Source organism: Mirounga leonina, unplaced genomic scaffold (assembly GCF_011800145.1).
Source record: "Mirounga leonina isolate KUSES-001 unplaced genomic scaffold, KU_Mleo_1.0 Mir_242, whole genome shotgun sequence".
In the NCBI taxonomy this organism is placed as follows: domain Eukaryota; kingdom Metazoa; phylum Chordata; class Mammalia; order Carnivora; family Phocidae; genus Mirounga; species Mirounga leonina.
Window position 1 is genome coordinate 1,688,836 of NW_023270627.1, and position 13,805 is coordinate 1,702,640.

The window sequence follows — 13,805 nt, forward strand, 5'->3', positions numbered from 1 at the left end:
CCTTTTGAAGGCGTTATGTTAAGTAAGAGATCCAGACTCAAAAAGCTACATACTGAATGATTCCATGTAAAATGAAATTCTAGAAAAAAACAAAACTATCAGAACACAAAGCAGAACAATGTTTGCCAGAGCCTGTGGACAGAGGCGAGGGATACAAAGGGCCACAGGGGAGGTTTTTCGGGTGACAGACATATTCTATATCATGATCATAGTGATGGAGACATGACTGTGGACATTTGTCAAAACTCATTGAATTATACGCTCAAAATTGGTATATGTAAATTAAACCTCAAAAGAGCTGATTTTTTTTTAAGTAGTGCTAAATATGGTTAGCACATGTTAATCGTTTGGGATTCAAGAAATAAACGCACAGGTGTACATTGTCTAAGCACTCTTGAAACATAGACTTCCCTCTCTAGCCATCTGTCACCTCAGCTGTAAATTGGAGACCATATTTCCTGATGAAGTGACTTTTTAAATCTGAAAAGTCAGGTATAAGAACTGTTTTTGTAAATTGTGTTGAGTTTTAATTGCCTCAAGTTCAGTTTTTATTTATTGGAATCCAGTGGTGATTCATTTTGTAAAGTATCCTTTTGTGGTAAAGTAAGTGGGCATGAATTATTTTGTAGACTGGTATTTTTGAAGACTAGATTTGAATAAAACTGGATGGATCTATAATTATATAATCCTGAGGCGGAGGCGAATGCTTGCTCTCATATGGACAAGCAGAAATTCTAGGTTCATAGGTGGTTCACACTCAACTAACATTGATTACTGTATTCACTGCGATCATACACTGCATCTTCAGATACATTATCTAATCTTCCACAGCCCTTTGAAATAGGTGTCATTATCCCCAATATGCCTACAATGAGATAAAAATCTATGAGTTGCTAGATGACTTGCTCGTGGTCACCCAGCTTGTAATTGGTAAAATGGGAATTAAATCTTAAGTTTTCTGGTTTTATGCTTTTCTCTCAACCAAAGCTGCCTTCTTGCTCTAGTCCTTAAAATACATGTAAGTTGTCAGGATAATAATTGGCCTTAACTTATTGAATCCCCAGCCTCCACCATTATTCAGCATATTGGACAAATGTATGCATCTTATTAGGCTATATCTGCATAGGAACCCAGCCATGTCAGTAAGGTCTGGCCATGGACCCTGAGAAAGACCCCCCGTGCTGCTAATTTAGCTCTTCACCTAATTTCACTGAGGTGCTAAGTGCTTCATAGACTTTCAATAGGAGGCGAGATGAAACAAAGTGGCATTTTTCAATATAGAGGGTAAAATATGGAGTGAGAACATTTTGAAATCTAAAATTAATCCCAGGTGCAGCATATTAGTCTTCCACTATTAGAAGAAAGGGACATTTTTCCCCCTATACAAAGCTGACAAATTACAAAGAAATACATGCAGTATTTAAAAATTCGTCCACTTGAGTGATTTGCTGAAAGCCTGTGCATCAATGATTCTGCTAGATCCTGCAAATTTGGGGAAACATTACACAATCGTACACAATCCCTGTCCTTAAACGGACCCACAGTTTAGTAAGGGAAACAGATGTTCCCACAAATGAGTGCTGAACAGTGAGATAATGGGTAATGGATACTTTTATATAATAAAAAGGGAACCTGCACCCTAGCTACTTACTGAAAGTCCTACAATCTCTTTCTCTAATCTTAACGTATGGGGATGGTTAGATGCCCTGCTTAAGGCTGATCATCCCAGGAGGGGAGTTTATGTTTAAAATGCCTGCCTCTTTTCCTGAATACTCACCCCAGCCAGAGATGTTCTGTATTTCTCAAAGGATCTGGAATCCAAGGGACTATTTAGAAGGGGGATTAACTCCAAATGTTCATCCCTTGCCTCCACACCCCACCTGAGTTACCAAGGTCAGAGTGGAACTAGGTCTAGATCCAGTGAGGTACCCAGTAACACATGGACAGCTCCAGCATTCAAGCTCTTTCTAGCCCCTTCAAGCCCTAGTTTGTCAGCAGTCCTCTGGGGGTGGGGGTGGGGGGGCGGTGAGGAGGACACTTTGTCGCTTGGTGGTATATTTCTTCCTGCCTGAGATTGTGAAAAAACATCAAAATGTGTAAAGAAACATTGTTCGGGCATTAGAAACACTGCCTTGAGATACCATGTGGTGGTCTTCCAGTTCTTTATTTGATGAAAGCTAGAAGGCGTGTTCAATTAAATGCAGTTCAACAAAAATGTCCTGAGGGTCTTCTGTCCCTCAGTGGTGGTGATCGAAGCGTGTGATGTATCCCTGGGCCTCAGGGGCCTTTGCTGCAGATCAAGCAGTAGTCAGTGAAACTATTCTAAAAGGCCCTATTCAACGTTCACTTTAAAGGTCTTGGACCAAATCCTAGAAAGCAGTCCTGCCCTCAAGTAAAATTTTCCCACATTTAACGTTCAAAACACTTGGTTGCTAGAAAACTCTGTAAAGAAATTTTACTGAAAATCAAACTCTTAGGGCAAAGGTTATGACATTTTATTGCCTGAGTCCAGAATGAAGTAGTCTTTTATTCCGTATCCTCTATTTCTACTGGGTTAGAATACTTCACTTGGAAATGCATTTGCCTGTAGTTTTAAAATGAAAGAGGATGGCAAGAAAAAGAAAGTAGACAATTGCTCCAAATATTTTTTGATTGTTAGACATTATATTTGAAAAAATATAACTTCCTCCGTGGTGTTGGTAGAGCTTCGCAGGATTTTCAGAACCCAAGTGAAGTGTAGTAACTCCAAAAATGATTATGTTGCTATTTTCAAAGACATTATTTTTTTTTCCCCCAAAGAATTAGCCTGGAAGGGATTGAAGTCAGATACCTTTATCGTGTGGAAATTCTTTTTTTTTTTTTTTAAGATTTTATTTATTTATTTGACAGAGAGAGAGAGCACAAGCAGGGAGAGTGGCAGGCAGAGGGAGAAGCAGGCTTCCCGCTGAGCAGGGAGCCTGATGCGGGGCTCGAACCCAGGACCCTGAGATCATGACTTGAGCCAAAGGCAGACACTTAACTGACTGAGTCACCCAGGTGCCCCTATCCTGTGGAAATTCTAACTCATACAACTCACTATCAGTCTCCCTTTCCTGGGTAATTTTCCATTTTTATACTTACCTACACTATCCCATTTTTCTTTCTTTCTTTTTCTTTTTGGAGGTGGAGGGGAGAGGAGGAGAGAGAGAGAGAGAGAATCTTAAGCAGGTTCCACACGCAGTGCAGAGCTCGATATGGGGCTCCATCTCAGAACCCTGAGATCATGACCTGAGCCGAAATCAAGAGTTAGATGCTGTTACTGACTGAGCCCCCCAGGCGCCCTACACTACTCCATTTTTCTGAAGTGTTTTCATGTGACTTTTATATTTAGGAAAGTAAGACATAAGCTGCTTTATATCCTCAATGGATATAATTATAGCGTATCCATATGCCTATATTCCATAGAATTCCATTTGAGGAAAGATAAACCAGCAGCAAGCCCAGGAGGAGTACCAAGATCTCCTGACATGTCCATTTCTCTATTCCTTTGACCCCCTGCCTTTCAGAACCAGAGCCTGTGGTGCTCAAATGGGAGCAAGCAGCTAGCAGCCCTCAAGCCAGCTTTCAAGAGAGCTAAGGAGAACCTCTTACGTGTGGGCCTTGTGGTCACAATTGCTCCCATGAAATGAGGCCTTGTAGCAATCCTACTTTTATTTCCCTGATAAATAAAAATGTTCCAGTCCACTGGCCTCTTAGCAGAAATGCCAAGGATATTAAAAAAAAAATTAGAGACAGACTTTTGTGTGCCTTCTGTGTGGTCTGTATTCTGACCATTTACCAAGGAAGATATTATTCTCCTTGTTCCACATGGTAAGACACATTCATTCATTCATTCATTCATATGAGTCATTTGTTCCAAGTTTCAGCGTAGTCCATCTTCATCTAGCAATGAGTGTGTGTGTGTGTGCACACACGTGCATGCATGCATGTACATATGTGTGTTATGTAAGTATTCAAATTTGCACACTTTTGTAATTCTTAATCTTCATATTCAGTATCTTTAGATCTCATAAGATGGGTGGCCCAGGCCTCTCTTAACTTCAGAGAGGGCTGGGCAGTCACAATGTAATCAGAAGTGTAATGAGGCGTATATACAAAGCATGGGAGCAGAGGGAAGGGAGGGGAGGCTCCCTCAGCTGGATCATGAATGTGGACTGGGGCTCTCCCTACAAACAGGAGGAGAGGGGGAGTGGGAAGCTGAGAAAGCAGCATCTACAACTGCATAGAGATAGGAGGAGGCCTGATCTGGCATGGGTGGAGGACCACGTGCATGGGCCATGATAGGAAGATGAGCAGCAGAGATGAGCCTGGTCTACCTCTGGAGTTGACCCTGACCCTCTGGTCTGGAGGATGGGAAACAATGGGAGGATTTTAAACAGGGAAGTGATACACTCAGCTGTGATGTCATTCTGAGGGTGGTGTGGAGCATTAGAGGTGAAGAGACTAGGAATAGGGAGGTTAGTTAGGAGTCTACTGCCATAGTCCAGTCGAGGCAGAAAGAGGCTCTGAACTAGGGCAAAGACAGAGGGGAAGCAGCAGAAGGAACAGGCTTAGTTTGAGACTTTGTGGAAGTATTTTGAAGGCAGTTGGACAAATAATTGAATCTTTATGAGCCTCAGTTTCTAACCTGTGAGCTCATTATAATAACACTTACTTTGAAAAATTATATCAGGTAAGATGAGATCACCACCTCACCACCAATGAGCCCTTCCTCTTTCTGCTTTCCATGCCAGTCATACTGGCCTCCTGGTGTTTCCTGAAATATACCTTGTATACTCACACTCAGAGCCACCCCACCCACTGCTCCCCCGGCTCAGATGCTTCTTAAATGTCACCTCATCAGAGATATTATTCTGACTGCCCTATCTAAAATAGTGTCCACCACACCCATCATTCCCCTTATCCTGCTTTATTTTTTGATAGAACTTATCACTGCAGATATATTTATGTATTTATGTATGTACATAATCCCTGTCTTTGTTCACTAAAATGTAAGGCCCGTAAGAGTAGATACTTATTTGTTCCCTAGTGTCGGCAGAACCTAGAAGAGTTTCTAGCAAATAGTGGTTGTGATATTGTGATTTATAATAAGAAATACACATTTAGTTTTCATCCACTTCCTGGCACAGAGCTCCTGAAACCCTTGGAATTTCCTGTGATGTTAGTGATAAAGGTATCTTTTATTGTTAATGAGTGACTTTTGGAAAGCACCTAAGCATGGGGGTGGTTGCCAGTGGAGCCCACCATGTGATGAAAAGGTTGGAACTTTCAGTCCCACCCAACCTCTAACCCCCATACCCTGACTTTCTAGGAGGGGAGAGGGACAAGAGATTGAATTCAATCACCAATGGCCAATGGTTTAATCAATCGGGCCTATGTAATGAAGCCTCTCAAAACATCCAAAAGGCTAGGCTTCTGAGAACTTCGAGTTGGTGCACCAGAACGCATCCATGTGTTGCCGTGCTAAGCCCCAGACTCCACAGGGACATAAGTTCCTGTGTTCAGGGACTCACCCTATGTATCTCTTCATCTGGCTGTTGATTCATATCCTTTGTAATAAACCAGTAATCAAGTGAGTAAACTGGTTTCCTTAGTGCTATGAGCCACTCTGGAAAATTAATTGAACCCAAGGTGGGGTTTGTAGGAGCCTCTCCGATCTATAAACAGATGGTTAGAGCACAAGTAAACAACCTGAACTTGCAATTGGCGTCTGAAATGCAGGGTAGTCTTGTAGGATTGAACCCTCAACCTATGGAATCTGATGCTATATCCAGGTAGACAACGTCAGAATTAAGTTGAATTGTAGGACCCCAGCAGGTGTCAGAGAATTGCTGGGTGTGGGGAAACAACCCACACCTTGGGATTGGTATCAGCGGACTACAAATATTTTGAATGAATGTAAAATATCAGATACCTGAATCCTGTCACTTTTTGTATCTATCCATCTATCTTTCTATTCATCCACCCACCCATCTCTCTGATCAAAGCAGCTATAGTAGTGGTGATAATACTACTAAGACTAATAATCATGGGCGCCTGGGTGGCTCAGTTGGTTAAGCGACTGCCTTCGGCTCAGGTCATGACCCTGGAGTCCCTGGATCGAGTCCCGCATCGGGCTCCCTGCTCGGCAGGGAGTCTGCTTTGCCCTCTGACTCTATCCCCTCTCATGTGTTCTCTCTCATTCTCTCTCTCTCAAAATAAAGAAATAAAATCTTTAAAAAAAAAAAAAGAAGACTAATAATCATAACTCATTGAATATTTACTACTCAGACACTATGTAAGTGATTTACATGGACTTTCTCATTTAATTCTAAAAAAAATAAATGAGGGACACCTGGGTAGCTCAGTCAGTTAAGCATCAGACTCTTGGTTTTGGCTCAGGTTGTGATCTCAGGGTCATGAAATCAAGCCCTTCATCAGGCTCCCCACTATGTGTGGAGCCTGCTTGGGATTCTCTTTCTCCCTCTCCCTTTGCCCCCCCCACCAAAAAAAAACAAAAACAGAATGAAACAAATATGAAATAGGTAATCAGTAGTGACCAATTCCTCTAGGTGATTAAATTAATAGGTAACATTGAATATGGCTGATAAAAGGAAGAGAAGAGAAGTTTATGACTCTTGGCTTCTGGCTTGAATATCTGATGGATAATATATCCTCACTGAGACACAGGAGGAAGAAACCATTCAGCAGGAAAGACAACAGGCACTTTTATGCAGACTGACTTTGAAGGGCCCATGGAACACCCCTGTGGAGAGTTCCAGTAGACTGTTCGGAATATGAACTTTGGTACTACAAAGATACCTTAGCAAGAGGCAAAAATAAAACAGGGAGTCCTTAGTATATGGATGGAAGTTGAGACTATGGAAGAGATTGCCTACAGAATGTCAATATGCATTGAAAGTGGGGGATAAGATTTTGGATAATATCTATGTAATAAGAGGTGGGGTGAGGAAAAGGAGCCCACACTAGGAAGGGTCAGTAGTGTGGGGAAAGGACCAAGTAAGAGTGGGCTCTATAAACCATTGTTTAGTCTTCTGTGGCTACTTCTGGGATAATTAGAGGTCCCTAGAGGGCCTGATGTATTCTTAGGGTTTCCAGAAGACATGGCTCTGGGAGAGGGGATCCCAGAGATGGCATAGAAGATGACCAGCGCCGTGCGCCTGATGTGTTCCAAGCCCTCCCTACAGCTGACTGGCATGCCCCCTGACATGCTCTCACAATCACTGGCATACATACCTCACAGCCTTGCAGGACCCCGTCAGTACCACTCACTATTCATGTGGAGGAACAGTTGGTTATGCAAATTTTTTAGGAAGAGATATCTCAGCAAAGATATATAATAGTGTGACTGGTTCCTCAAAAGTGGAGAATTGTCACATACTCATTTTTGTCAACTTCAGAAATGATAAAGAGAATCATAGACTTGCAAATGGAAAAAATAAACCATTCAGATGAAAGAGAATCTAAGTGGTTTAAATATGCAGCCTACTGGGGTACAGAGGCAACCTCCTTTGTTTCTATCAAATGAACTTCATCAAAAGGAGGTAACCCTATCAAATTTCAGGCATTTACAGTGTAATATATCAGAATAAAGATGAAAACTTTCAGCTTACAGTTTAGAAAGGCTAGAACAAGGCCAAGAAGAAATGAAGTCATACATTTTTCTGAGTGACCCTCTTCAAAGATGGCCCTTAAAACAGAAGGCCAGACTGTTGAAGAGAGAATGTGGAGAGAATATCAACCAGGAAAACCAGGAAAACTACCCCTGGTTCTACCAAAACCAGCCATGTGACCTTTCTTAGGTTTTAGTAGTTTCCTTTGTGAAATGAAAGAGGAGAACTTCTTCTTTTTTTTTTTTTTCCATAAAAACAGTAATCCCCAGTTACCATGGAGGATTACATTCTAAGCCCCCCAGTGGATGTCTAAAATCACAGAGGGTACTGAACCCTATATATACCCTATTTTTTCCTATATGGATATACCTATAGTAAAGTCTAATATAAATTTGGCAGAGTAAGAGACTAACAACAATAATAAAATAAAACAATTATAATATATGCCATAATGAAAATTATGGGAAAGTGGTCTCATTCAAAAAATCTCATTGTGCTATATTCACCCTTCTTCTTGTGATGATGTGAGATGATAAAATGTCTGCATGAGGAGATGAGGTGAGGTGAGTGACATAGGGTGACGTAGCCTAATGCTGAGCTTCAGATAGATCAGATGTAGGATCATCTGCTTCCAGACCATGGTTGACTGCAGGTAACTGAAACTGCAGAAAACAAAACTGCAGATAAGGAGGGACTACTGTATCATAGGGTGACTGTATTAAAATATGAGCTCCTTGAGAACTAGGATTGTGTCTATTAATTGCTTCCTAAAGTATGCATCTTTTAAAAAGGTTTTATTGTGGGGCACCTGGGTGGTTTTGGTGGTGAACTCTTGGTTTTGGCTCAGATCGTGTTCTCAGGGTTGTGAGATTGATCCCCGCATCAGGCTCTGCACTCAGCAAGGAGTCTGCTTGAGATTCTCTCTTCCTCTCCCTCTGCCCCTCCCACTTGTGCTCACTCTGTCTCTCTAAAATAAATAAATAAATCTTTCTAAAGAAATGTGTAATTGAAGTATAACTACATACGGAAAAGTGTTCAAATCGTAAGTGGTCAGCTTAATGAATTTTTCACCCAATGAATATGAATGCACTCATGTAATCATTACCAGCTAACAACAAATACAATGTTACCAACTGTTTGCTTTATTAGTTTTCTGCTTACAGGGAATGCTCAGCAAATAACAAGTTAGTTTATGAAGATGACCCAATCATCTTTTCTCACAACAGTCTCTATACCTTGTTATTCTATTCATAGTGGGGAATTTATGCTGAATAATCCACTCAGTCTTTTAGGGTCTTAGGAGAATAGCAGATATTTGTTGAAAGAATAAATGAATGAGTATGGAAGCAAACAATTATGGCAAAGCACCTAGATAACGAAGAAGAAAGAAATCTAACTCTAATCTTGTTAGACTACATCTTGCTTGCTTTCCTATTTCCTGTCACTGTGTCACTGTGTGGTGAGAGAAGAAAGGCCTTTAAGATCTACTGCCACTCTCTTTGGTCCAAAGTGTGAAGGAAAATGTGAACGTCAACTTCCCCTGGGGCTTCTAGAAGAATCTCCCGCAGTTTGCACGGGATCAGAATTTATGAAGACGAGATTCTACTCCCAGTTAGGATGGGACCTACTAAATCACAAGGTCTTGGACGTGGACCAGGCCTCATCTGTAAAAAGGCAGACCTGGACGATTGCTAAACTTCATTCCAGCTCTAAGATTCCAAGGACACCCACTTCTTTACAATGACTGGCTGGCGCCCATAGAGCAGATGAAAATGAACCCGGACCCCACAGTAGTGAGCCATTAGCATAGGTCCATGGTTCTAGTTGGCTGATCAAACTAACCAGGCAGAGATGAATGCCTAACTAGAATGTGAATTGTTGCCTTGCAAAAGAGCAATTTAAAGATTAAGGGGGGGGGGAAATCCCGGGCAGCCCATCCCTCTGCCATCAGCAATGCGGCACTGCTGCAAGCCATCAGCTTTGTTCTTCCTCCCACTTTGCTGAAGCAAGAGTTTTCACCGCCAAAGCAACCCCAACTGTGCAGATCTCACCTACCTAACACTCTTCTGTGGACAGATGGTACAAGGATTGCAAGGACAGTCATGGGGAAGACTCCGCGGCTTTGACCCTTGTAGACGGATACCTGTGACAAGTCACCACACCTTTACACCATCTCCGCTGCGGTGGGTGGGTATTCCTAGATGTCCAGGAAGAGAAATTCACTGTCGATGCCTAGTGATTCAGTACAAGCAGTACGACATCAAGAGCATGGGAAAATTGGAAATACTCTGTTTCAGCCTTTTAAAAAACCCATGTTAGCATGTATTAGGTTAGGCCATGGTCGTCAGTTCTCTTGCGCATGCGCGCACCCCTGCCGGTTTCCCTTACCCTTCTAATTGTTGACGTGATGTGGGCAAAGAAGCACTCAGTTTCTTTCTCACACAGTCGCAGGTTCCTTTTTTCTTACTGACTGATGTTACCCTGCTCGGCCATTCAGGAAACGAGAGTCTGATAACTGAAGGATTTTAATTGTGGCCTTAGGATCAACTACACATAAATAAAGAAACCGAGATACAATTGTCTACTAAATTATGTTATGGTGTCTGAGGCATATGATTCAGAAGCAGGTTCCAAGCCTAGACACATGTCTGATGCTAAAATATGATTTCCGGGTTATAACTACTTTGTAATCTGATAGTTTGAGGTTCGACTTTCAGACCAAAGATTTCAAATTCTAATTTCAAACACTGATCAGTGACAGGGGACCCTGAAAGAGTCTCCTTTCTTAAGGCCAGACACAGGAAGCAGGGTTTTTCCTTTTTAAATACAGTCTTCCTGCATAGATCTTATTTATATAAAATGTCTATCTGGAGTCTTTGTAAACAGTATTCACCCAAGTTATTTGTTTTTTAATTCTGGAAATAAACATGCACAAAACTTAGCAACTAGAATCCAAACTCACTGGGTTTGCAAGTAATGTTATCTAGATACACTGATTGGGAGAAACAATTGATTTTTTTTTAAATCCAATGAATGGATTTGATGAGAATATTTAAAAGACTAAGGAGCTGTGTATACCAAAGAGCATATTTTTTTTCACCCAATTTCTCTTTCACAAATTGGTTAGCACATTCTTCTCTACCCCCACTCAAGATTCTGGAAGAGTCTGAGGTATTGTCCTTCTGTTAATTGGCCAGAATAACAGGGCAACTTCTCTAGAGCTGCAGAAGTTAATGGGAAAAATTCAGTTGCAAAAATACCAAGTTACATAAGGTTATGTAAAAAGTCAGCTACAGAGCCAAGGCTTCAGAGTTTCTGGCTTTTTGGTTTCTGCTCCTCTTTGAGCCTTGGCGTGACATGGTGTGTGAACTACCAGCGTTTGAAGGGTCTTTGGACCAATACCCCTGCCGTGTTGTTTCTCACATCTCCTCAATACTGGCCTAGGTGTTCACAGGAATTTATATTTGGAAAGAAACTCTAAAGAGGCAAATATTGAAGTTCTCTCAGTTTAACAATATGAGAAATGATATAAAATAAATGGTGTGGTTTTCATAAGGGAGAACTAGGTTGCACTGGTCAATTAGGTGTGCTGTGGAATTCTGCCTAGTGATGGACAAAAAGCAACAACTAAATTTCTTTTGATTGATTTTCAAACCTTCACCAGCTAGCAGTCTCTACACATTTACTACTCTGTCCATTAAAAAAAAAAAAAATCTGTGAGTTCATTTCCAATCCATCTTTTGCTCACTTCTTAAATCTCCCAATTCTGGTAGATGAGAGTCCACAGATATCTACAACTATATACCAAAGGAAAAAATCTATAAAGGCAGCATTGCTGTTTCATTCAGAATACTTCCCACAATATTGTTGGCTCTTTTCAAACAGAATTAGAGAATTTCACTGCTGTGGGAACATGTTTAAAATAACCATCATGTGTCATAGTCATCTGTCTCTATTGTCTTGAGATATTAGATTTTTAAAGGCTCATACTTATTTCTCTTTCTCTCTCTCTCTTTCAAATATATGGTTCAAATATGGTATCTCTATGATAGCATAATAGAGTTCATTTCTGGTTAGTTAGAAATCAGTGTGTTTTAGGAATGCTTTACTGGATTTCTATGTAATAAATGGCTGTTTCCCATGACCATTTCTTACCTGCTAAGTTTTGTGGAGGATATGAAGTCTTTTGTCAGTGATGGCAGCTCATCTGTCCGATCCCACTCATACAACGTGGCTGGGGATAGTTCTGCACAGCTCCAACAGTGCAACCCCTACCCAATGCCCTTTATCCCAGAGCACTTCCCAACCACACGGTCACAAAGGAATCCCTTTTCTTGAAATAAAATAAGACAAAGGTACTCTTTAATATCACAAAAAGACTAGGACCAACTACTGTGGAAAGCACTGACAAATCATATTATCAACTGAAGTTGTGGGAGACAAATTAGAGTGCTTTCCCCAGCCCCCAGCAATTGCTCCAATGGCCCTGACTGTGCTATTCCATTCACCCCGCTACTCCCATGGAGGGTCCAAATTGCCCTCTTGATCACAGCTATTGACCTAAGGGTAGATATCTGACACAAACCAGGCTAATCACTGCAGCTCAGGTATCCTTGGCCATAATGATTGGTCCAAGGGGCAGACATGTGATCTGAGCCAGACGAGTTAAGTCTTCTATGGAATTTTTCACACTCAAGTTTAGGAAAAATCCTTTTCTCTTGGATGATGACGTTGTTAGGATGTGAAGCTAGAGATGGAGTGGAAGAAGAGACAGGAGAAAAGGAGAGTCCTGAGTCCCTGGTTCTAGTCTCACCATTCCTCAAACTGCCCTGTGTCCAGCCTTCATGAACTTGATGGTCCAGCTCTTCCTTTCAATTAATCACCTTTCTGTTTAAATTAGTTCAAATGGGGTACCTGTCACTTGCACTTGAGAAAATCCTGAGTAGGACACATATCAAAAAGAGTACTTTATAATATCACTTTTCATGGTAGGGAAGGATTCCACCATCTGCATATATTCACAGATTTTTCAAATAATCCTCTATTATTGGACATTTAGATACTCAAAGTCTTCCTGCATCATAAATAATGCTGTGATAAACCTCCTTATTCCTGGGCGCCTGGGTGGCTCAGTCGTTAAGCATCTGCCTTCGGCTCAGGTCATGATCCCAGAGTCCTGGGATCAAGTCCCACATCGGGCTCCCTGCTCAGCGGGAAGCCTGCTTCTCCCTATCCCACTCCCCCTGCTTGTGTTCCTGCTCTCACTGTCTCTGTCAAATAAATAAATAAATAAAATCTTTAAAAAAAAAAACAAACCTCCTTATTCATAAAATGTTGAACATATCTGTTTCATTAGGCTTGCTCCTAAAACTGGGTATAATTTGAAAGCTTTTGATATGTTGTCACCAGATCTTCCTAAAAGCTTTTTTTTTTTAAGTTCAAGTATAGTTAACATACAGGGTTATATTAGTTTCAGATGTACAATACAGTGATTCAACAATTCTATATATTACTCGGTGCTCATCACCGTAAAAGTACTCTTAATCCCCTTCAACTATCTCGCCCATCCCCCCCCAGCCACCTCCCCTCTGGCAACCATCAGTTTGTTCTCTATACATTTCTCTGAAAGCTTTTGATACATTAGCACCAGATTTCCCTGACAAACATTTGTATTTAATGTGCATTTCCAACAGCAGTCTATGCAAGTGTCTGTTTTTTTCACGCTGTCACCACCTTGGGATATGATCGTTCTGTTTCTTTAATATGTTTCTCAATTTTCTAAGCAAAAAGTGCTAACTCATTGTTTTTTCACTTTGCACTTCTTGGGAAAAGCAGGTCATTCTTATAAAGAAGCCCTGGGTTTCCACCACATTTTAGAGCATCATGCTGGTGGCGCTCTTATCACTGCACTGAGCCTCGGTTGCTGCCTGACTCACTCTATCAAAATGTTAACAGAGTTTCCTGCCATCGGAGGGTTTTGTCAAAATATCACGTTGCCTAATTTTGATCCAAAATACCAACAACCCTCTTCATGCTGAGAGGAGGAGAAGAGAAGTCATCAAGTAAACATCCTAAGAGATGATAGCAGGTGGCAGGAGCACTCTTGCTTTATTTTGTTGGGTTTTGTTCCATTTAGACTTAGTGATTGAGGGG

General features: G+C 41.2%; 1 protein-coding gene and 1 long non-coding RNA gene across 3 annotated transcripts in view; one reads left to right on the top strand and one right to left on the bottom strand.

Moving 5' to 3' along the window:
- Positions 1-9,782, bottom strand: part of LOC118026584 — a 90,126-nt gene extending 80,344 nt beyond the window's left edge. The window contains exon 1 of the long non-coding RNA XR_004683625.1: positions 9,708-9,782. This is a non-coding gene — a long non-coding RNA (uncharacterized LOC118026584). The remainder of the gene's footprint in view (positions 1-9,707) is intronic.
- The window catches only part of PRTFDC1 (phosphoribosyl transferase domain containing 1), a 92,792-nt gene that overhangs the window by 38,693 nt on the left and 40,294 nt on the right, over positions 1-13,805 (top strand). The gene's annotated exons all lie outside the window — the stretch shown is intronic.